Genomic DNA, 25,346 nt, shown 5'->3' on the forward strand with positions numbered 1-25,346 from the left:
TAGAGACATGCTGAATACAAAGGGCTGAAATAAATGAGTCATCGTTAACATAAAATAATAGAACATTTTAATAAAAATTAATATTTTTTCTTGAACGTTAACTTATCAGACACTGAATAACTCCACAAACGACTAAGCGTAATGCAAATAAACCTATTTTTCGTGTTCTCCGAAAGCGAACTATTTATGTTGCGCACACCAAGCAAGTCAGTACAAGACTAATGACGTGGCAATCGGCTGCTAAGATATTCGCTGCTAGTATTAGTGGAGAGAAATGGTGCGCCTGCGTGTAAGGCGCGGAAGGGAAATGAATGCAACACGATTATAGTGACCAGTCATTAGCGAATGTTGTAGTTCGTTATTAACAATTATGTATAACAAGGCATTGTGAAAATTAAGTTACAAAATTTTTATTAAAATGTTTCTTACATGCCGTCATATGGGCCAGGCCGTAAAAATATTCGTTGTGGGCCGCATGCAGCCCACGGGCCACGCATTTGACATGCTTAAGCTAAGGAATCATTTGAGACTTATCCTGAGCCAACAAAGGCAGTACAGCATTTCAGGGCATTTCTTCTCTGTCCGGAGTGGAAAGGCAACCAGTGACCTTTCTCAGGGGACTCAGGTGAGCGTTTCTATAAGAGCCAGTTAGCCCTCATTTGGCTGCTATTTTTTTTTAATATATATTTTATTGATTTTTTACAGAGAGGAAGGAAGAGGGATAGAGAGTTAGAAACATCAATGATAGAGAAACATCCATCAGCTTCCTCCTGCACACCCCCCACTGGGGATGTGCCCACAACCAAGGTACATGCCCTTGACCAGAATCAAACCTGGGACCCTTCAGCCCGCAGGCTGGCGCCCTAGCCACTGAGCCAAACCAATCAGGGCTGGCTGCTATTTTTGCTGGTGGATGCCAGCAGCTCAGAACAGAAATAGGCATGGTCCACTTTATCCAGGATCAAGGATTGGCAATGTGGGTCGCGTAGCTTTAAAAGGTAAAAATTTGAGGAATCCCAGCGTGCTGGCAAGAATATAGAGTGGACTCTTGAACAACATAGGTTTCAACTGTGTGGGTCCAGTTATATGTGGATTTGTTTTCAATAAATACAGCGGGCCCTTCCTATCTACAGGTTTTGCATCTGTGGATTCAACCAACTGTGGACCTGAAACAGTAATTTTGCATTCCCAACTGCAGATTTCCAATGGTGGATCCCCAAGCGTAGATTTAAAATGCTGTTTCCCATGGGTGAATGGTTGAGCTTGCAGATGCAAGGGTTCACCATAGAGTGAAAAGTTACAGGTCTAGGGATTTTTGACGGCATAGGGGTCAGTGTCCAATCCCTGCGTTGTTCAAGGGTCAACTGTAGTTGCAATGCCTGACCTTAAGTTTGTATGTAGAGAAAAGTGAAGCTGAGAGACCAGAGAGTGGGAGACATGCAGGATAGGTGTCAGATGGAGGACAAGAACATCAGAACGGTGAGTCTGGAAGCTGAGAGATGTTGGCCACAGGGCTTGAGGGTGACTGTAAGTGGCCCAAGTAACCCATTGGAGCTCATCAGTGAAGAAAGGAGACATGAGGATGTTGAAGGAATCCTGTGCACGTTGAGGGTCACTGAGGTCCTGGTGCTAGAGGAGCTCCTGGAAGTGTCCTTGCTTGGGTAAAAGCAGTGTGACCCCGAGATATTCTAAACCGCACAGACCTCTCACAAAGGGAGCTGCGATCAATGGACCATCATGAAGTGATGGCGGTAGTAAGAGGTAGGGGAGACCACCAGTTAGGGAAAGGATACAGAAGAGGTGATGCTTGAGCTGAGGCCTATAAGGAGGAGAGATTCTGGATGGATTGGCCTAAGAGGAGGGCCCTGTGAGTGACAGGAGCAGAGCTCCAACGAGGCAAAGCACGAGACAAGCCAAGGAGGGCTGTTTAGAAATTATTTCACTGTAAAATTGTTGCACTTCTTAATGATCAATTGTGCAAATATGTATATTACTTATTAATATAAGTTGCCTTAAGGGGTTTGCTTTAATGGTATGTAGCCTTTTGACCTCCCAAACCATTGAAGGACCATGCATGATGGCAGCACAAATACTCTCGTTCTAAAGAGGCCAGTTTTTTGGGGGTAAAAATTTACATCTGAATTTCTGAGACAGGCAAATGTATTAATATATTAAATTAGGGAGGTGTTTACAGATCCTTATCTCTTTCTATATCTTATTGCCACGATGTTCATTATTATTTTTTTTTCCAGAGAGAGAAAAGTGGGGAGGGGGAGAGAAGGAGATGGTTTTTGAAATTTAGTGCTCCAGAAATTTAATGAACCTTTCCTGCCTGTCCTGACCTCTAACTTTGGACAAACTCCTCCAACCCAGAACCTTCTGGGGAACATTGTGGCCATATCTGAGGTTTGAGTCATATGAAGGAGAATGTGGATCAGAGTTGTTTTCCTGGAATACGTCTGGAAATATTTACCAGCTGTAAGGCATTTCTAATAAATCCTTAGTAGCTACAATTGGCTAACAGTGGTCCTCAACCTTCTGGCCCTTTAAATACAGTTCCTCATGTTGTGACCCAACCATAAAATTATTTTCGTTGCTACTTTATAACTGTAATGTTGCTACTGTTATGAATCGTAATGTAAATATCTGATATGCAGGATGGTCTTAGGCGACCCCTGTGAAAGGGTCGTTCGACCGCCAAAGGGGTCGCGACCCATAGGTTGAGAACCACTGGGCGAATATTTTGGGGATTTGGTGAAAATTGAGCTGAGAGAGAGAGAGAGAGAGAGAGAGAGAGAGATCCTGAACATAGCACTTCCACCTCTTTTTCCTAAAGTTGGTCCTGGCCCTGCTCAGAAGCTACGTTTCCTTAAGATGCTGATGTGTGAAATAACCCTATCAGCTATTATACTAGTTACTGCATCTAGAAAAACTGGATCCTAGTGTTCTGCGATGTGTGGCTAGAAAGCTAGATAGAGAATTTGCTTTAAAAGAGTCATCTTTTAAAACAGAATAAAAAGGCTTTAATGTTTTGGAGAGAAATGAAAAGGTGACTTTTGTGTGCTTCTTAATGCATATGTGGAGCTTAGGATGGATTTATTATAGAACTCAAGAAGAAAAGATTAAGAAATTAAGGATCATGATGCTTAAAATAGACACCACTATTTTTCTCACTTTAAGCAAAGCAATCTGCTAGGCAGGTGAGATTTCTGAAAGGATAATAATAAAATATCCAGGAGCCTGAAGTGCTATTCCTATGCCAGTAAATATTTCCAATTGGATTTCTGGTGGACTTTTTAAATGTTATCCTAGCAACATATAGATAAGCAGAAGCAGAGGAAACAATCTTCTGAGGCCCTTTACTGTTCAGGCTGACCAAAGAACATGAAGTTAAAGGACAGTGATGCATTTAAAAAATTTTTAATCTCCTACAAAATCAAGTCAGTGTCCAACCATCTGCTTTATTTCTCAGGTTATAGATTTTGTTTATTTTATTTCTAAATCTTTATTGTTGAAAGTATTTCAAATGTCTCCTTTCCTCCCCATTGATCCCTTCTAGCCCACCCCTCCCTCCCTACCACACCCCAGGCCTTCACCACCCTATTGTCTGTATCCACGGGTTATGCATGTGTGCAGGTACGTTCTTTGGTTGATTAGTTCCTATCTACCTACCCACCCACCCACCCACCTCCACCTTCCCTCTGAGATTCGACAGTCTGTTCCATGCTTATATATCTCTGATCTATTTTAACAGTTCATTTTGCTCATTAGATTCCACATATGAGTGAGATCATGTGATACTTATCTTTCCCTGACTGGCTTATTTCACTTAGCATAACAAACTCCAGGTCCCTTCATGCTGTCTCAAAGGGTAAGAGAGCCTTCTTTTATATTGCTGCATAGTATTCCATGGTGTAAATGTATCACAGCTTTTTTATCCACTCATCTACAGCTGGGCAATTGGGCTGTTTCCAGATCTTAACTGCTATGAACATAGGGGTACATACATTCTTTTTGATTGATGTTTTGGGTTTCTTAGGATAGATTTTTAGAGGTGGGATCACTGGGTCAATGGCAGCTCCATATTAAACTTTTTGAGGAAACTCCATACTGTTTTCCATAGTGGCTGCACCAGTCTGCATTCCCACCAGTAGTGTACTAGGGTTCCCTTTTCTCCACATCCTTGCCAGCACTTGTCATTTGTTGATTTGTTGATGGTAGCTATTCTGACAGGTGTGAGGTAATACCTCATTGTCACTTTAATTTGCATCTCTCTGATGATCAGTGACTTTGAGCATTTTTTTCATATGTCTCTTGGCCATCTGTATGTCCACTTTGGAGAAATGTAGGTCATTTGCCAATTTTTTAATTGGATTGTTTGTCTTTCTTTTGTTAAGTTGTATGAGTTCCTTATATATTTTGGATATTAACCCTTTATCAGATGTGTCATTGCCAAATATGCTCTCCCATACAGTGGGCTCCCTTTTCATTATGGTGATGATTTCTTTTGCTGTGCAGAACTTTTTATTTTGATGTAGTCCCATTTGCTTATTTTCTCCTTAGTTTCCTTTGCCCAGCAGATGTATCCATAAACATATTGATACTAGAGGCCCGGTGCATGAAATTCATGCATGGGTAGGGTCCCTAGGCCTGGCCGGTGATCAGGGTCAATTGGGACCTTCTGGCTGCTGGCCAGGGCCTTCCTTCATTCTGCGCCCTGTGGTCAGTGCACATCATAGCGAGGGATCGAACTAGTGGTCTCCCGATTGAACTCCCAAAGGGACACTTTGCATATTAGCCTTTTATATATATAGATGAGAGATGTCTGAGATTTTGCTATCTATGGTTTCTTCTAAGATTTTTATGGCTTCCCAACTTACATTTAAGTCTTTTATCCATTTTGGGTTTATTTTTGTGTATGGTGCAAGTTGGTTGTCTAGTTTCATATTTTTTTTGCATGTATCTGTTCAATTTTCCCAGCACCATTTATTGAAGAGATTGTCTTTACTCCATTGTATTCTCTTACCTCCTTTGTGAAATATTAATTGAGTGTAATGGCTTGGGTCAATTTCTGTGGCATCTGTTCTGTTCCATTGATCTATATGTCTGTTCTTGTGCCAGTACCAAACTGTTTTGACTACAGTGACTTTATAGTATAACTTAATATTTGGTATTATTCTTTCTCAAGATTACTGTGGCTATTTGGGATATTTTTTAGTTCCATATAAATTTTTTGAGTATTTGTTCTATCTATGTCTGTGAAATATGCCATTGGTAATTTAATAGGAATTGCATTGAATCTATAGATTGCTTTGGGTAGTATGGACATTTTAATGATGTTAATTCTACCAATCCATGAACACGGTATATTCTTCCACTTGTTTATATCTTCCTGTATCTCTTTTTTCAATATCGTATAGTTTTCCAAGTACAAGTCTTTTTTACTTCCTTGGTTAAGTTCATTCCTAAGTATTTAATTTTTTTGTTGCAGTGATAAGTGGGATTGTTTGTTTAGTTTCTCTTTCTGAGAATTCATTATTGGTGGATAAAAATACCATTGGTTTCTGGGTGTAAATTTTGTATCGTGCTACATTGCTGAGTTCATTTATTAAATCTAGTAGTTTTTAGGTGGAGTCTTTAGGGTTTTCAAAGTTCATTATCATGTCATCTGCGAATAATGAGACTTTTTCTTCCTTTCTTCTAATTTGGATGCCTTTTATGTTTTCTTCTTTTCTAATTGCTGTGGCTAGGTTTTCTAATACTATGTTGAATCAGAGTGTGGAAGTAGATATCCCTGTCTTGTTCCTGTTCTTAGGGGAAATAGTTTTAGTTTTTCCCCACTGAGTATGATGTTGGCTGTAAGTTTGTCATATATGGCCTTTATTATGTTGAGATATGATCCCTCTATTCCAGCCGTGGGCAAACTACGGCGGGCCAGATCCGGCCCGTTTGAAATGAATAAAACTAAAACAAAAAAAAAGACCGTACCCTTTTATGTAATGATGTTTACTTTGAATTTATATTAGTTCACACAAACACTCCATCCATGCTTTTGTTCCGGCCTTCTGGTCCAGTTTAAGAATCCATTGTGGCCCTTGAGTCAAAAAGTTTGCCCACCCCTGCTCTATTCCCACTTCACTGAGAGTTTTTATCAAAAATGGGTGTTGGATTTTGTTGAGTGCTTTTTCTGTGTCTATTGATATGATCATGTGATTTTTGTCTTTCAGTTTGTTTATGTGATGTATCATGTCTATTGATTTGCAAATATCTTACCAGCCTTGCATCCTTGGAATAAATCCCACTTGGTCATAGTGCATGATCTTTTTAATATATTGCTGTATCTGATTTGCTAATATTCCGTTGAGGATTTTATGTTCATCAGGGATATTGGCTTATAATTCTCTTTCGTTGTAGTGTCTTTATCTGGTTTTAGAATTAGGATAATGCTGGCCTCCTAAAAAGAGGTTGGAAGTGTTCCTTCCTCTTGGATTTTTTTGAATAGTTTGAGAAGTATAGGTTTTAGTTCTTCTTTGAATGTTTGGTAAAACTCCCCTGTAAAGTTGTCTGGACCAGGGCTTTTGTTTGCTGGGAGTTTTTATTATTATTATTATTATTATTATTATTATTATTATTATTACTGCTTCAATTCCATCAATTGTTATTGCCTATTCAGTTTTTCTAATACTTCCTGATTCAGTTTTTTTTTTTTTTGGACTGGGAATTTGGTAATTTATTTCTTTTTTCTTTTTTCTTTCTTTATTTTTAAATCCTTTATTGTTTAAAGTATTACAAAAGTCTCTCTTTTTTTCCCCATTGACCTCTCCCTGGCCACTCCCATCCCCCAGCATCCAGCACATGCCCTCACCTCCCCTCTCCGAGTCTATGTTCATTGGTTATGCTCATATGCATGCATATAAATCATTTGGTTGATCTCTTACCCCCTCACCCCCTGCCTTCCCTCATAGATTGGACAGTCTGTTCAATGCTTCTATGACTCTGGTTCTATTTTTGTTCATCAGTTTATGTTGTTCATTGAGTGAAATTATGTGATATTTATCTTACTCTGACTGGCTTATTTTGCTTAGCATAATGCTCTCCAGTTCCATCCATGCTGTTGAAAATGGTAAGAAATCCTTCTTTTTTTACAGCAGCATAGTATTCCATTGTGTAGATGTACCATAGATTTCTAATCCATTCATCTGCTGATGGGCACTTAGGCTGTTTCCAAATCTTAGCTTTTGTAAATTATGCTGCTATGAACATAGGGGTGCATATATCCTTTCTGATTGATGTTTCTATTTTCCTGGAATATATTCCTAGAAATGGGATTACTGGGTCAAATGGAAGGTTCATTTTTAATTTTTTGAGGAAACACCATAGTATTTTCCATAGGGGCTGCACCCTGATTCAATTTTGGAAGATTTTATTTTTCCAGGAATTTATCCATTTCATCCAGGTTGTCCAGCTTGTTGGCATATAGTTGCTTATAGTATTTTCTTATAATCCTTTGTATTCTGTGGTTTCTGTTGTTACTTCACCGTTTTTGTTTAGATTTTGTTTTTTAAATCAATGACAACATTAGGGAAAAAAATTAATTAAAAAAATTATCAAAACAAAACAAAAAATAAACCAGTGATAGCTAGGAAGGAAAATAAATCATCCTGGGTATTTTTATAAGCTGTATAATTTCTTTTCTTCCTTTATCAGATAACTTTTTTTCTTTCATTTGCTATTATTGAAACATAAACAGAGATAGAGGTTAAGCCTAGCTAGGGTTCCAGTAAGACTAGCATGCATAGGTGAGAAAGTATAATCATGTATACTGTGTCTGAAATTGACCTTTAATACATGCAGGAAGCAGTTCTTACCTCTCTGAAGTCCTGTGATACTCCGTTTATGTGTTTCTGCCTACAATTGTGTTTATGTCCTTTTCTTATCTACCATGTTAAGAACCTATATGGTTTGATTTGACAGATAGCAAAGTGCACTGTCCTCAAATAATTTTTTTCATTTCATTTTCACTGTTTTAAGTTTTATTTTGTTTTGTTTTGTGAGTCTCCCCCCCCGCCCCCCCCCCCCCGAAATCATCTGTAAAAAGTTTGACCTGGGATGAGTGCCTTGAGGACATGGGATACAGGAACTTGCATTTTGAATGGGGAAGGCTGTGGGAAGGATGTGAAGTTGGGATCCTATTGGCTGGGACAGTTAGTTTTAGGTAGAGGGCACCTGGGAGAAGAGGCTGCTGAGAGGCAGTAAGATAGTATCAAAAGAGGTATATTTTGCATCTTTTGTATAATGGAGATTTTAAAAACATCAAACAACTAGAAAATTTGGTCTGTTAGATTTTGCAACCTGAGGCCACATTCAGACCTGCCAACTCACAGCAGAGCCCTAAGCCCTCATTCACGTGTGTGCTGCTTAATGACTCTTCTCAGTAGAACTATAGACACTGTAGTCATGCCAGGTGAGCTATAACCTGTGAGGACGTTCATCCTCCTCCAGATCAGCCAGAGTTGATTCTGTCTATAGGAGGGGTTTCCAAAAAGCATCCACTTCCTTTAAAGCCTCCTAATGACGTCAGCAGTATGTGAACCCAGAGGCTGATCCTGGGGGACATAACAATCCTAGAACTTTCCAAAGAGGAAGGAAGCCCTCGCAACAGTCAGGGGCAATGTGTCCCAAGATACATCCTCACTGAATCCCTCACAGCCTCCCTTCTGCTTCTTCTCCTTGGCCATTTTTCAGAGCCCTGCACTCAGTTAGCAAGGGACTCAGGTGGCAAGGGCTGACAGTTACTTCTGTGTTTGCGCTTCAGAATCCCTAATTGGGAGTGTCCAGGGTCAAACAGAAATTGTTATTAGACAACATGTTCTAGGACAGACATTTCAATTAATGACATCATGGCTTTTGGAAAATAAGTAATATTTTTTATCAGTTTTATGACGCAAAGTAGGGTAGTCTTTGAGAACAGAGAGCAAAAGCTGGTAAAAAAAAAAAAAATAGCTCAGTTCCCTAGAGTAGCGGAAATGGGAGGAGCAATGGAGAAGGTGGGTGAGAGTGAGAAAAAGAGAGAAAGGGAAGGAGACCCTGGGTACTGCTGCTATATCTCAGGGCCTGTCAACATTTTCATTTTTAAAACCCACGGGCCTGTAATTTAATGTAACTATAAAAATTTACCCTCTGAATTGAAAGTTATCACCTTTGAATTTTTTATTTTTCTTATATTTTTGCATTGTTTTGAAGAGGGGAGGATACACTTCCCTCTCCCTCATGTTAAATTGGAAGAGAAACATAGAAAGTCTACTTCATTTGGCTATTTTTGAGAGACCACTGTAATAAGGTAATAAAATGTGAAATTACATTAAAATGTGGAATTAAAACTTTTTCTATATCTGCACTTCCTTTTATTTAAAAATATTGTCATGACTTACACCTTCTTTCTTGTCTTCCAAAATGTGTGTGTTGTGTATAAAACATATTATTCTTTATATTAACTCTCTCTTGACCTCTTCACCACTAAACCGACATTTGCTCCTATTTGCAAGGCACTGTGTTTTGACTTCAGAAAAAACAAAGAAGAATAAAATATCATCTGTCCTTAATAGCAAGTTTCTTTTTCTTTGAGAAACATTTGGTTTGTTTTGTTTTTCTATATTTGATTTTATTCTCGTTGAGAGTAAAAGCTGGCATTAAATGCATACATAAACTTAATAAAAACAAAACACAACACAATCTCATAAAATCTAGGTCTTCAGGTTACTTTCCTTTCTATCATTAATTTTCTCCCATCTACATTTCTTCCTGTAAGCCTTGTTGGGTGAGCTTCAGGAGGCAACCTGTGCCAAGGTGTGATAGGCAATATAGTGCTCCTCAAAGATGTCCACATTCTAATTCCTGGAGCCTGTAAGTATGTTACCTTACATAGCAAAAGGAAATTAAGGTTGTAGGTGGAATTAAGGTTACTAATAAGCTTCCCTTATAATAGTGAGATTGTCCTATTTTATATGGGTAGATCCAATGTAATCACAGGGTCCTTAGGAGCAGAAGAGGGAGGCAGAAGAAGTCAGACAGATGTAACATGAGGATGTAATCCTCTATTGCTGGCTTTGCAGATGGAGAAAGAGTCAACAGCCAAAGAATATGGGTAGCCTCCAGAGGCTAGAAAAGATAAGGAAATGGTCTCCAGAAAGGAAACGTAGCCTTACAACACCTTGACTTTAGCTCAGTGAGACTCATTTTGGACTTTTGACCTCCAAAACTGTAAGAGGGTACACTTGAGTTGTTTCTAGCTATGTTTGTGGTAAACATCATAGCAGTAGAAAATTAAAATATAAGGTGAGTACAAAACAGGTCACCCTAATAGGTTACTCAGTTATTTCCCTTGTTGGCTGATCAAATCCCTCAAATTGTCTGCCTGAATTTTCTGAGACTTCTATTCTTAGTCCTTACTCATATCCTTCCCACTTAAAAACTCTGTACAATGGACTTTTCGTTTCTCTATATCTTCTATTTTCTTCTCTTAAAACTTTCCTATCTGTGTCTCATTGCTTAGGGCCTCTTTCAACAGATGAGAATATCTCTGATAATAACCCTCAAAGAGGTTTATTTTGAAATGGGAAAATTAAGTTTTGTTCTCTATGGTCTATATCAGTCAGGATCCAATCAGGAGATATAAGCCATATAGTTATTTGAACAAGGAAAGTTGAATATAAAGAATTATTAATGCCCTAACCGGTTTGGCTCAGTGGATAGAGCGTCAGCCTGTGGACTCAAGGGTCCCAGGTTTGATTCCGGTCAAGGGCATGTACCTTGGTTGCGGGCACATCCCCAGTAGGGGGTGTGCAGGAGGCAACTGATCGATGTTTCTCTCTCATCTATGTTTCTAACTCTCTATCCCTCTCCCTTCCTCTCTGTAAAAAAATCAAATATATATATATATCTATATATATATCTATATCTATCTATCTATCTATCTATCTATCTATCTATCTATCTATCTATATATATATATATTTTAAAAAAGAAAGAATTATTAATTATAATAAGGGGATTGGAGTTTTGAGGAACTGGAAGTAATAACTAAAGAAAACACTAAAGAATATAGAAGGAGCATTTATAAGTAGCATCCACTATCCTAGGGCTTAAATAGTACACCTGCAGGAGATCCCCCCAGGGTTGAGATTGTGAACTTGCTGGAGGGCATGGCCAGGGTTCACTGGTGGTGGAGAATTTGTTGTGGTGCCTTGCTGGTTGAACTTATTAGAAGCCACCCTCTAGGGTGCCAGGGAAGGTTGAGAAATGCTGACATAGGAAATAAATGGGTAGAAGTTGCAGGTTTTGGCTTACAGTAAGGAAGCACTATCTGAAAGTTAGAACTCTCTCAATCCCACTAGTAATCAGAAAAATGAAAGTTAAAATGCTAGATAGAAATAAGTTCTTACCCTTCACATTGGCAAAAATGAAAAAGCCTGCCAGTGTCAATTCTGGTGAGAGTGTGTGAAAGTAAGAACCCTCAGTTATCATTGGTGGAAGTCGGAGTTCTGTAATGATTGCTGACAGCAAATTGGCAATCTTTTGTTTAATTGAAAATGTATCCTGCAACCCAGCAATTCTACTTTTTGTTGTATATTTTTGAGACTCTCTCATTCTTGTATTCGAGGGTGAAATGGGCAAAGATGTCCATTGTGAGCCTTCTATGTAACAGCAAACAAATAAAAGACTGCTCCATTGTATGATGGGATCCCACACGGCTGGTTAAAGTGAATGCACCAGCCCTCTATAAATGTATATATATAGACTTCAAAACACAATAGTGAGTGAAAATAACAAATTACAGAGTGATTTGTATGGTATGATATCATTTATGTACATTTTAAAAGGTACAGCCACAAAACATGTATATGTTAGGCTGAATCACATGAAATTGAATTACTTAGATCAAGAAACAGTGGAAGATTAACATATTATTCAAACTAAATCTAGAGAAGTTTAAGAAACAGCTTCAAACTGATCCCACTAAATTCCTCTGAGGAGGGAGATAGGCTGACCAACGAGAAGGGACTTCAACTTTATCTGTAACACTTAATTTTATTTTTTCATAAAATTAAAAAAAGAAGAAAGAGGCCAAAATTGTAAATTCTAAATGGTTGGTGGGTGCCACTTTTACTATTATATTTTAGCAAATTATTTTTTTAAAGCTAGAATTGTCCAAAAGAGGGTTGCATGAGTCAAGAAGCAGTCTGTTTCCCTTCACGTGCGGTGTCCTGGGTATTGTAGGGAATTCAAGCAGACAGTGTGGGGCTTTGGGGAACCCACTGCCTTACTCAAAAGAGTAAATGTGCTTAGAGCAGCTCCAGGGACCCCGGTAGCCTGCCGTGGTGGGGAAGAGACTTGTGGACCACAGATATTTTTAAGAACCCCATGTAAATCCCACTACCTAATTAGGTTCACTGACTTCCAGTGTTGAGTGAAGGAGGATTTTTGTCTAGCAGAATCTTCACTTCAGCAGAGCAGGAAATACTGACTTCCATCCAGCCATCCTAAGAGAGTCCATTTGGGTATTTTTTCACCAGCAATGTGAAAGTTAGAAAGGTCAATTAGATATGAAAAAAAAAATGGGCTTAAGATACGTATATTATAGCTAATAGCCAACATGCAACCTAAATATATAAGAAGCATCTTCTTTGAGTTGTATTCCTATTTTTTTTGAATTTCTTTCTAAGTAGAATTTTTAATGAAAGTCTCACAGTATTGAAAACAAATGATGCAATAATTAAGCATTTAAGTCTTTTGAGCAGCTATTGCGTTCAGAGCTCTGGGTAAGAGGGGAAGGGAAGATCTGTCCAGGACCTGAAGAAAATCCCAGTTTTACTGGCCAGCCAGAGCCCATACAAATGAAATTACTCCAAACAAACCAGAGGAACTGATGAGGCTGGACCTTGGCAGCCATGGCTACAGAGAGAAGGAGAAGCCACTGTAGAAAATGTGTGAAAGGAGCTCTGGAGACGCTTGTCTGGGAGAAGCTTCCCAGAGTAGATAAGCCCCGCAGAGGTTTGAAAAGGGAGATGGTCAATTTACCTTATGAGGGACGACTTACTTTGGGACTGGTGATTTTCTGCTGAGTCTAGAGGTTAATTCTGGGAGAATGAATTGAACTAGCAACACAGGGTGATTCATGGCAGAGACCTGGTTCTTGCAAATGAGTTGGGAAATATGAGGAGTGTGAAATATAGCAGGTGATGGCTACATAGCTCAGGGATGGTTATTGTCATTAGAAAGTGTGAGTCAATGTTGTATTTATAGCGTGCTGTTCTCAGCGCTTGTTCAACTCCCACCTCCACCCAAAGAACGCAGTGTGACATCGGGCTGGAAAGCCGCTCATCTTGGCAACAGTGCTTAGGGGGTCCAGTGGGGCTTCAGATTATCCACATTTCAATGACATTTTCTCAGGGAAGTCACAGGACTGCGTTATACTGCTTATAGCCCGTTGTCCGACAGTGACAATTTAATGTGCTCTGAAGAGGGCCCTGGATACATGGACATTTTATTTCTCTAGGTCATGGCCACACCAAGATAAAATCTTTGGCAAGTCTCTGCTCTTTTCCCACCCTGCCCTATGTCAAACTGCCCCAAATATATCTGTAGGGCCACTTCTCATTCTTAGTGAAACTCTGTCTTCTTGATTTAGCTTCCAGTTAGCTTACTTGTTTTTCTAATTAATTTAGTCATTTTAAAATTTGATATATATTGAATAGTATGCTAGGTGCAGCTAAAATAAATAAGAAGTCCTTCATCTAATTAAGAAGTTAAGGGACATCCTAAATAATGTTAAAACAAAACGGATTGAGACGTGTCCAGTTCAGGGATGGGAGATGTTCAGATGGTGGTGGGAGAGAGAGGTAAGGAAATAATAGAGGAGAAGATTTCTGAGAGTTTGCAGTAGAACCAGGACCAAGGTGAGAGCCCTCTGACTGGGTTTATGCCTTGGCGGTCCTGAAAATGAATGGTTTTAAAATACCTTTTCAACATTTCTTTAGTGCAGAGAATAAAACCCAAATAATTCAGCTCTAGTCCCAAGCATGTGTACCTTTATCTAGCAGGATAAAAACCCCGCCGTTACCTGGATCCACTCCCCTGAAAGGCTCTCTAACCACCTGCCATCTGTGGTCATTCACACTTAAGTCCTGCCAATCCTGCATACCCCAGTGGCTTTATTAAATTATTCCTTCCTAACACCTACAGTGCTGTTTCTGAATGGAGGCCTAGTAAACACAGTTTGCTGCGTTTCTCTTCATTCTTGAGCACTGCTAGAGTGGTTGCCATCTGGCCCACGCCCTAATCTGACTCTGGGAAGAAGCAACAGCTTGCACAAAGGTTCAGAGGCTGGAGAGCTTGGTGTGTCATACAAGACTGTGAGACATCATGTGTAGGATAGACGTGGCAGAAGCTGCTGCCAAGTAGGGGACATCAGCTTATAGAGGCCTTGAAGGGTTGTCTAATTTAAGAGAACTGGCCTGTCTTCACTAAATCATAGTAAGGCAGTGAAGAGTGATGGGCCAGGATTGTGATTTGCTTAATCAGATTCATAGTTTTGGAAAACTTTCTTTGGTTAATAAAATGAGATAGTAGACTTAAAGCTGTACAAAAGTTAATGCATTTTCATTATCATGTTTCTCTATAGATGTCTTTGTGCATGTGGACTTTTGTAGTTGAGATCACCTTGTATATACAATTTGTTTTCAGTTTTGGACTTAACAGAACAACACTAATGCCCTATATTATTAAAAACTCTTCATGAACATAGTTTTTATTGGTTGTACAATATTTTGTAGAAATACTGGTATTTCCTCAACCATTTCCTTATTGTCGAACATTTGGATTATCTATTTATTATTAAATAGTGTTATAATTATTTTATTAAGATTCATTTGGCAGCAATCTGATTTGAAGAAGAAGGTTATGTTACACAAATAACACATGACTGGAAATGGGAGCCAACGACAGGAAGACATTTCAAGGATTCGAGGCCTTAATTGAGTAGCAGCAAAGGAAAGAAATAGAGGAAATCACATGGATTATTGTTACCTTCCCAAGCTTTGATTTCCTTATTCTCTACACCAGGTTTTATTCATTTCTCACACCTAGTGAGCCCTTATTTCATGTTTGTTTAATGAATGAGTGGATGAGCAAATGAATGTTAGGCTTTGGTGATTCTGCTGTTGCATCACATATATCCATTCTAGATAACATTTTTGCTCATGTGACTTCCCCAAAGAAGTCATGGGGAATGACTTATAATAGTGTAGCAAAAACTAACAGGCAGATGTAAAAAAGAGAGTATGATTAGAGATAGTGTTTAATCAAGAATGCATTTACTACTTCCCAATATTTAAGTATTTAAATATTTCTTTTTCGTATTCTCAGCTGTACTTTTTATTGATATCAGAGAGAGAAAGGGAGAGGGAGAGAGAGAGAAATATCAATAATGAGAGAGAATCATTGACCTGCTGCCTCCTGCATGCCCCCTACTGGGGCTCAAGCCCACAACCCAGGCATATGCCCTAACCAGAATTCGAACCGTGACCTCATATTCTCAGATGCTGGCCTGCATATACAACCCCAAAGACAGACAGACTACACTTAAAACCTGCTATAATCCACGCGAATAATCAATAGTTGCTGGTATGATGCTCTCACTCTGGAAATAATGCTTATTGAGCTAATGAGAATATATTAGCTATTGGTTTAGTGAAAGTGAGGGCAGAGTAATCTAATTCCTACTAGCTCCTCGATAACCTTCAATTGAAAGGCAATGACATTAAGAAATGTTAAACTGAGCACCCTCAAGCGTCCATGGTGTGTACTCATTAGGCAGCGATATTGGCTGTATCAGTGATTCCTCAGAGCAGAGATTCTTCACCTGGAGTCCCTGGATGGAATTCAGAAATGTTGTGGGCTTGGATTGAAAAGAGGGTACACCTTGATTTTCCCCTAATTTCTAATGAAGTGTAACATTTCTTTCATCACGAATATTGACATCTAATTACAGTAATATCCAAGGTACCTGTGAATTAGTCGTTAGTAGAAACCACAGATATTACTGTTGTTTTCCTGCATCATAAGATACTGTTTACATTCAACACCACTGCAAAAGATGATAATTAGACCTGCAAATAGATCTTGTTGTTTCATAACTTAATAAAGAGTATATTATGTCACCATTTTTTAACATTTTTATATTAGTATTTGAATACATTTGTTTCCTTTGTATTCCTACGTTTTAAAATTTTATGCTTTTAAAAACATTGTTGTGAATAGGCATTATAAAATGTTACCCGACTGTGAAGGGGTTCACGCAAAATAGAGTAGGGACCCTTACTTTGAATCAGGACCTTGGAGCCTTTATCCCTCTATGGAAACTGCTATTTGCGATACAAATTCTTTCTGTTTTTCTGACACAGGGGATCCCACCAGTCCCTTTTCATGGGGGAGAAGTTGGAGTGGTTCTGCTGTCAGTTTACACAGTGAGATCTTACACCATATGTAACTCTAGAGGCTAGAGAGATGACTCTCTGCCAAAATGGTTGGAAACAGGGAGAACAGAGAGCTGGTGGCTGGACCAACTTACTAGGAGAAGTGACTTCTGTAAAATTGTATTAGATTGCAGACTGCTGTCTTTACTTCTTGGCTATTCTGCTTCTGGACTCCCACCAGATTAACAACAATTTTTAACAAACTGGCAAAACACAGGGATGCATGAGGCAGCCTTTCTTCCAGCTCCCAGGTTCAGCTGAGGGATGGTAGTAGAGTGGAAAAGGAAAAACAGATGGTTGGGGCCAAAGGGTCATTTCATCTCACAACATGGGCCCTCATTGGTGGTGTGTCCTTGGGTGAGTAACACATCATCTCTAGACGGTGGTTTCCTCATACTAAAAAGAGAGGGCATCCTGGCCTGCATGGGTCAGGGGTTGAACATCACCCAATGAACCAGGAGGTCACAGTTTGATTTCCTGTCAGGACACATGTCCAGGTTACAGGCTCCATCCCCAGTTACAGGCAGCCAAACAATGATTTTCTCTCATCATTGATGTCTCTATCTCCCTCTCCTTCTCTCTTCCTCTCTGAAATCAATAACAATATATTTAAAAGAGAGATGGGGTGGTGGTGGGGGGACAGTTCTGATTCTGAGGGGTCTTGAGGGCAGGTAAAGAGGGAGCAGTTCTTTGGGGCAGGATTTTGCTGCTGTGGCTCTGGTCCTGACAGCGCAGGACATGGTAAGAGAAACGGAGAGAATGGCTGGAACTGGGCCTCTCAGGAGGCCTCTTGGAAGCAGACCTGGAATGCTGCAGGGTCTGCTGTGTGAGGAAGGAGCACAGGAGTCTGTTTTTGGCACGAACTCGCTTGGGTCTTCAAACATGAAAAGTTGAACAATGTCACCAGTGAGGCAGTGCAGAATCCATCCCACAGTGACCTCTGGGAAACAGACTCCCCACCGATCGTGCCCTTGGATGGCTGGTCTGTGTCTGTTAGGGTTTGGGCGTAGGTTATTTGGGCCCAAGAATAAGCCTAGTTCAAATGGTCATTATTTTTCCTAATGCCTACTTTACTTTCTATAGTCCACCTCCTTTTTAATTTATTATTATTTCTTTTGCATTACTTCAGTTGATTTTAGATATTGCTTGTTCTCATGCCCTGGGCTCTGAGGGTGAAAATAAGCCTTCCAGATAAGGTTTTGTGGCCTTTGTTGGAGAAGTATACAAGCTGGAAAACAAAAAATGCATGGTATTTGGAGTATAAGCTCCTGGTTTATTGGGTATACTTGTGAAAATATGTGGTATCTCAAGTTGCCTGTCAATTTATTATGGTATTAAAATACTTGTAGTAAAATACATCACGGAGACACCTTGCCTCTGTAAGCATAGATAGCAGTGGTCCGAGCAGATAGCCTTACTGCCTTTCAGCATCTGAAGCCCACCCCTCTTTCTAACAACTATATCTCTGCTTCTGAATTCTAAGAGAGGGAGCTGGTTGTGATCTCTTGGACTATTTCTATTGCAGCCAAAAGATTGATCTATGAGAAATTCTTTAGTTTTCCAGGACTTTACCTAGAAACAGACATTTTGTTTGTTCTTGAAACACAAGGGCCTTAAAACACAAAGGTCTTAATTTAGCAGAATATTAGTTGATTGCTATTTTTGTATAATCTACATTAGGAGAAAAAGGTAAATGCCAATGAAATAGTACTGTTGCTTTGTTCAAAAAACCACATCTCATATTATGGTTGGGATTAGTGGAAAATCTGTTTAATCTCCTGTACCTACTATCTTATGATTATAATTAACATTCAGAAAGGACTGAAAACACAGAAAAACCTTGAATCATTAAAGATCAGCAAACTTTCAAGCTCATTTTTTTTTTCTTGCTTAACAACCCTCATTACCAAATCTCATACCTAATAATATGCTGATTGATCTAAGCTTTACTATGCCTTTGGAAAAAGTCAAATTTTATGAAGCTAGGCGCTTGAACGGAATGGTATATGACTTCCAATATAGAAGGAAAGATAATATACTTAGCTTTAGGTGTATTTTGCAAGCTGCAGTATAAATTCAGACTTAGTGATCAGTGTAGCAAAGGAATTAATATCCATGTTATTCTTAATTTATTTGGTTTGGGTGTTTGTAGAAGAGAGGAAATGTATGCTTAGGAAATACCCAACTGGCTAAAGGAAGAACCTTTACCATAGTTTTTAAGCTTCAGAATGAGAAAGCTCTTGGAAAGGAAACAAGAAAGTGAAGCAAACTTTTTTTTATGATTTTAAGTATCTGACCTTTATTCTTTTGGGGACAGCAATGGTGGGCTGAGAGAACTCTTCTGATTATTGGTGAATATAATTACCTTGACTGTTGATAGGATTTCTGGAATATAACACTTTAATAACTGGATCTGGCCTGGTATGACAGTTGTTTATTATTTCATTTTACTTGAGAATCTGCAGGAATATTATTCACAGCTCTGGACTTTCTTTTCCACCCATGTAGCATCTCTTTCAGTCTTATCCTTTTATGTTTATAACAAGATGAGTCAGAAAATTAAATGCATGTTCTTGTTTGCACCCTTGGACAGAGGAACCAGTGTACAGGTCAGTGAAATGAGGCAATAAGCCTCATACTTTTGTTCAAAATGTACGAAAGTACCTACTTTTGTAAATGTACTTAAAGCTTTAAGTATGGTGTTTTAGTCGAACCTTTAAGTTCATGAACAATATGATGAGGGATGAGATGCAGAAATTCAAATGAATAACTGCAACTCCATCTAGCAGAGTATATAACTCTAATGAGTTTTAATCTCACATTTTGACCCCTTGTTTCTAGGCCAGTCACCCAGAGAACTGAGCTGGGGTTTTTATTCTACAGTCTCTTGGCCATGCCCCTTGCTCTGTGTGTTGTCGTTCTGTGTCTTGAAGGTGTATCATTTTTTTTACCCTCTTTGGTAATCAGCTAATTCCTACCCTCCTTAAAGCAGGTGAGGACAGCCTAATGTCGCTTTATTAAAACCGATACTTTCCCATCTATTCAACAAATGTTTATCAATAGGATTGATACTGAAAATGCAGCAGTGAACAAAATGGACACAATTTCTATCCTCATAGATGTTATGACATACTTAGGAAACAGACACTAATTAAATGAAAAATTGTATAAATTCAAATAGTTGTATGAATTATGGTGGAACATATAAGATACAATCTTTGATTGAATATTATAATTGACTAGAGGCCTGGTGCATGAAATTCGTGCAGGGGGGAGGGGGGTGTGTGTCCCTCAGCCCAGCTTGCACCCTCTCCAATCTGGGACCCCTCAAGGGATGTTCAGGATTGGGCCTAAACAGGCAGTTGGACATCCCTCTCACAATCCAGGTGCTGGCTCCCAACTGCTCACCTGCCTGACTGCCTGATTGCCCCTAACTGCTTCTGCCTTCCAGCCTGATCACCCCCTGACCACTACCCTGCCAGCCCAATTGACACCTAACTCCTCCCCTGCTGGCCTGATTGCACCTAACTGCCCTCCCCTGCTGGCCTGGTCACCCCTAACTGTCCTCCCCTGCAGGCCTAGTTGCCTCCAACTGCCCTCCCCTGCTGGACTGATTGCCCACAACTGCCCTCCCATGCCGGCCATCTTGTGGCAGCCATCTTGTGTCCACATGGGGGTGGCCATCTTTGTGTGTTGGAGTGATGGTCAATTTGCATATTACCTCTTTATTATATAGAATGTTAGTTTGAGAAGTCAGAAAGACTTTTCTGAGAATAACACTGAGATGATTTGAAGGATAAGTAAGAATTAGCCAAGGGGTGAGTTGTAGAGAAGATTGTTTCAGGCAGATAGAAGCACCAGCTTGCAGGCCCTGGGGAGGGGAAGAATTAGAAGCATTTGAGGAACAGAAAGGCAGTCAGCATGATCAGAGCCTCCCATGTGTGGGAATGATGATTATGGGATAAATCTAGGGATATGGGCAAAGGCCGAATCATGCAAGGCATGTGGTTTATTTCAAGGGTGTTAGAGTTTATACTAAGAAGAATAGCAAGCCATTGCAAGCTTTTAAGCAAGGGAGTTACATAACTGGATTTAAGTAGCCAAAGATCACTCTGGCTACTATATGGAAAGTCATCTGGAGGAAAAGGCGAGAATAAAAAATGGAGCATTAGTACTTTAGCCCAAGACAAGGGCATGGCAGCTTGGACTCCAGGGATAGTAGAAGTTACTATATTCAGACATATTTTATCAGTAAAATAGATAGGATTTGGAAATGGCTTAGATGAGGGGATGAGGAAGAAGAAAGTGATGAGTGTGACTTCCAGAATTTTAGTGCAATTAAGTGGATGGAAAAAATGCCATTTACTGAAATGGGGAAGGAGTTGGAGAAAAAAGAGGGGAAATAAAATTTTAATTTTAATATATTATGGTTGAAATGTATTTCCGATATTATAGTGGTAATATTGAAAACTTAATTGGAAGTCAAGATAGTCTCTTCAACAAATGGTGTTGGGAAAATTGGACAGATACATGCAAAAAAACAAAACTAGACCATCAACTTACACCATACACAAAAATGAACTCAAAATGGCTAAAGGACTTAAACGTAAGATAGAAAACCATAAAAATCTTAGAAGAATCCATAGGCAGCAAAAATCAGACATATGTCATAGTAATATCTTTACCAATACAGCTCCTAGGACAAGGGAAACCAAGGAGAAAGTAAACAAATGGGACTACATCAAAATAAAAAGCTTCTGCACAGCAAAAGAAACCATCAACAAAACAACAAGAACGCCCACTGCATGGGAGAACACATTTGCCAATGTTATCTCTGATAAGGGTTTAATCTCCAACAGTTACAGGGAACTCGTACAATTTAACAAAAGGAAGATAAACAATCCAATAAAAAAATGGGCAAAGGACCTAAATAGACACTTTTCGAAAGAGGACATACAGAAGGCCAAGAGACATATGAAAACATGCTCACAGTCACTAATCATCTGAGAGATGCAAATCAAAACAACAATGAGGTATCATCTCACACCTGTCAGAATGGTTATCCTCAACAAATCAACAAATGACAAATGCTTGGTGAGGATGTGGAGAAAAAGGAACCCTGGTGCACTGCTGGTGGGAATGCAGTCTGGTGCAACCACTGTGGAAGACAGTATGGAGTTCCCTCAAAAAATTCAAAATGGAATTCCCATTTGACCCAGTAATCTCACTTCTAGGAATACTAGTATATCCCAAGAAATCAGAAACAGCATTCAGAAAGGATATATGCACCCCTATGCAACATAATTTACAATAGCTAAAATTTGGAATCAACCTAAGTGCCCATCAACAGATGAGTGGATTAGAAAACTGGTACACCTACACAATGGATTACTACACTGCTGTAAAAAAGAAGGAATTCTTACCATTTGCAATAGCATGGATGGAACTGAAGAGCATTATGCTAAGTGAAATAAGCCAGTCAGAGAAAGATAAGTATCACGTGATCTCACTCATTTGTGGAATATAATGAACAACATAAACTGATGAACAAAAATGGAGCCAGAGGGGAAAAATATTTTAGAATATAATAGAAGTAATACTGTTATTTGCAGATTTTTAATATTTCCTACAACTTTTGTGATATTATACTATGTTAAAACAGTTTTGGTAATATTATATTTAAAATAGTTTTTCTTGAAATATTAATGTTTACTGCATGTAAAATTATTATATTTAAAATAGTTTTTCTTGAAAAAAAGATAAAAAAAATAAAAAGCTTTAAAAGAAAAAAGACTTAATTTGATATAAGGGTTCCGTTAGAGATACAAGTTGAAAATTTGTCAGCACAGAGATGCCATTTAAAACCACGTGTATGTATGTGCGTGTGTGTGTGTGTGTATATAAAATTTTACTGGTAGATAGTAAAAGACCCCCAGACCTGACTGGTATGGCTCAATGGTTAGAATGTCTGCCTAAGATCTTAAGGGCACATACTTTGGTTATAGGTTTTCCTGCCCTGGCTGGGGGGGCATGTGGTTGGGACAAATGTGGAAGACAACCAATTGATTTGGCTCTCTCACATCGATGATGATGTTTCTCTCTCTCTCTCCTCTCTCTCTTTCTCTCCCCACTCCCTTCATTCTCTCTAAAATCAATGGAAAAAATATCTACAGTGAGGATTAACGAGAAGGAGAAGGAGAAAGAGAAGCGGAAGGGGAAGGGGAAAGGGAAGGGGAAGGGGAAGGAGGAGAAGGAAGACTGAGTCCTGAGGGACTCTAAAATTTAAAGGTCACATAGACAAGGTTCTGTAAATGATCCAAGAAGGTACAAACAGAAGAAATAAGAAGGCACTTAGAAGAATATGGTGTCATAGAAGGGACCAAAAAGAGCATTACAACAAGAGGAGAGAAGTCAGGTTAATTAAATGTTGTTGTTAGTTTAGGAAAATGAGAACTTAATAATTTAGGGGACTTTAGCAATTTTGATGAGAATAATTTTTGAAGTACAGGCAGGACTTAGATTACAGTAAGCTGAATAATAGACAGTGAGAAAGTGAATGTGGAACGTGTAGAAAATGCCTTAGGAAAAGATTGGCTGTAAATGGAAGCATAGAGAGGAGTGGTCTCTGGTGGGGGTTGTGGATCTAGGGAGAACTTTTAAAAGATGGGAGATACTAAACATGTTTAAATACTGATGGGAATGAGCTGAAGAGAGGAAGTGTTTGAGTATGCGGGAGAGAGGGGTTAGTGATGGAGCAGCCTCCCCAAGAAGAGAGAGTGGGTGGTAGATCAAAAGTGAATCATGCCAAAATGCCACAGTGAACAGGGCTGGGATGTTGCTAGGTAGAGGTTATAGAAGCACAAAGGGGCAAGGGATCTGCAGGTATTTGTAATGAATAGAGAGAAGTAGAGAAGTCAATGGATTCAAAGACTTGATGAAAACAATGAGCTACGATGGTGAGCACATTGGACAAGAGTTCTTACGTTGGACATTGGCTTCACCCATGCCTATCTAATTTCTTTCCTTTTTTTATTTCAACTTCCCTACCTTCTTTTTGCATTATGTATTGCCAAATACCTTTAGAAATCTTCCACAAAAATCCTCACGTTTACAAACTAAAGAGTAAACAAGTCAGCTTATATTTGATTTTACTTCATCTTGCTTTCTGTCTGAACAAATTCCTTTTTGGCATGAGGAGCAATGATCATTTGTATGTGTTTGTTGAGAAAATTGTTTATTGGAATGCAATGCTCTTTTCACTTAATTCTGCTCTAGTTAGATGCCTGAGTTTATGGAGTTCTCCCACTAGCAAACTGTGTAGCAATCATATTTGAATGCTTTTACAATATAGACCCACTAGACAAAAATGTGTTGCTGGCTGGGACCAAACTATCCCTTAATTATTACATTTTTAAAATATTGGGTCCTCTCAAAACTAGGTTCTTGACCTTTATTGCTTGCATTTAATTATTTGTTGAGTGCCCATCCACTGACTGGCAATGTGCTAGATGCTAGGAATCAGGAAATTAAAAATCTAATTTGCTTTGGGGAAGGCATGCAAATCACAATGCCTATAGTAAATACTCTCAATATTTCTTATCAAAGACTAGGGGAACACTGAGGAAGGGAGCGACTGGTTCTACCTTGGTAAAAGAGTTGGAAGAGGCTGAACCAAGAAAAGGATTTTTGATAAGGAACTTTAAGGCATTAATGTGAATGATAATGCTTGCAACCTGGGGTAGAATAGTTGTGTCTTGAGACTAATTTGCATGGACCTAGCAGCAGGGTTTTATTTTGGGAAGTTAGGTTTTGCCAAACTCAGAAGAGACTCATAGGTTAATAACTTGCATATTATCTTATAGGATAGAAAGCTATTAAAGGTTTTAAAATAGAGGACAGATTTGATCAGTTTTGTTTTTCTTCTCTATTTCTCTTTTCCTTCTTCTTTTAATATATTTTATTTTAAACAATTATTTTTCACCTAAGCCAAAATTATGCCTCAGAACTGACACCACTAAACTACACATGCCTCAATTTCCTGACAGCTCTGATGTCTCAACTGGCCCTCTGTCTGCTGCCTGAGAAAGTGGACCTCGTAACCCAGAAGTAGGGATTCTTCCCATCCCTAATTATTTGGGTAAAACTCATGAGTGGCTGAATCTGAATGTTTTGACCATGTGACTACACCTTAGCTGCAAGAGAACCTGGGATGGTGAATGTCCCACATTTCCAGTTACCATACTGGGAGGTTGACTCTACTTTGCACCAAAATTCCTAAAGAGAGAGACTCTATAAACATAAGTATAGCTACAAATAAGGTTCATCTAAATCAGAAAAAAAGGTAAATGTTTACAAAACCATATTTTATGAATGAGGAAAGTGCCCACAGTAGTGTTAATAGTGGAGTCAGGACCCAACCCCAGAAAGTGTAATTCCAGAACTCACACTCTGAGCCACTACATCCTATAATTAAACTGTTGGGGGATAAAGTTGTTGACAAAGTCTGCACATGGGTGATAGTAATGAACTGAAGAGAGTAAGGACATCTTTGGCAGTGAAAGGAATGGGCCTCTACAGGAATTGAGCTCATTAGTCTTATCAGTACTCATGCTATCACCTGGAGGGCCCAAGTTGTTGTAGCCACTGTCAGATATAGAACAAGGGAAGTGTTTGCTCAGTTCAGAGCATCTAACTCAGCCAGCTTAACATTAGCGCCATGGCCAAGTTCCTGAGACTGACTCCTGGCACCAGTGGCCTCTGTTCATTTGTTTCCATTAGATCTTTGCCCTTTCAGCCTCACTCCTAGCCCCTAAC

Source organism: Myotis daubentonii, chromosome 7 (genome assembly GCF_963259705.1).
Source record: "Myotis daubentonii chromosome 7, mMyoDau2.1, whole genome shotgun sequence".
In the NCBI taxonomy this organism is placed as follows: Eukaryota; Metazoa; Chordata; class Mammalia; order Chiroptera; family Vespertilionidae; genus Myotis; species Myotis daubentonii.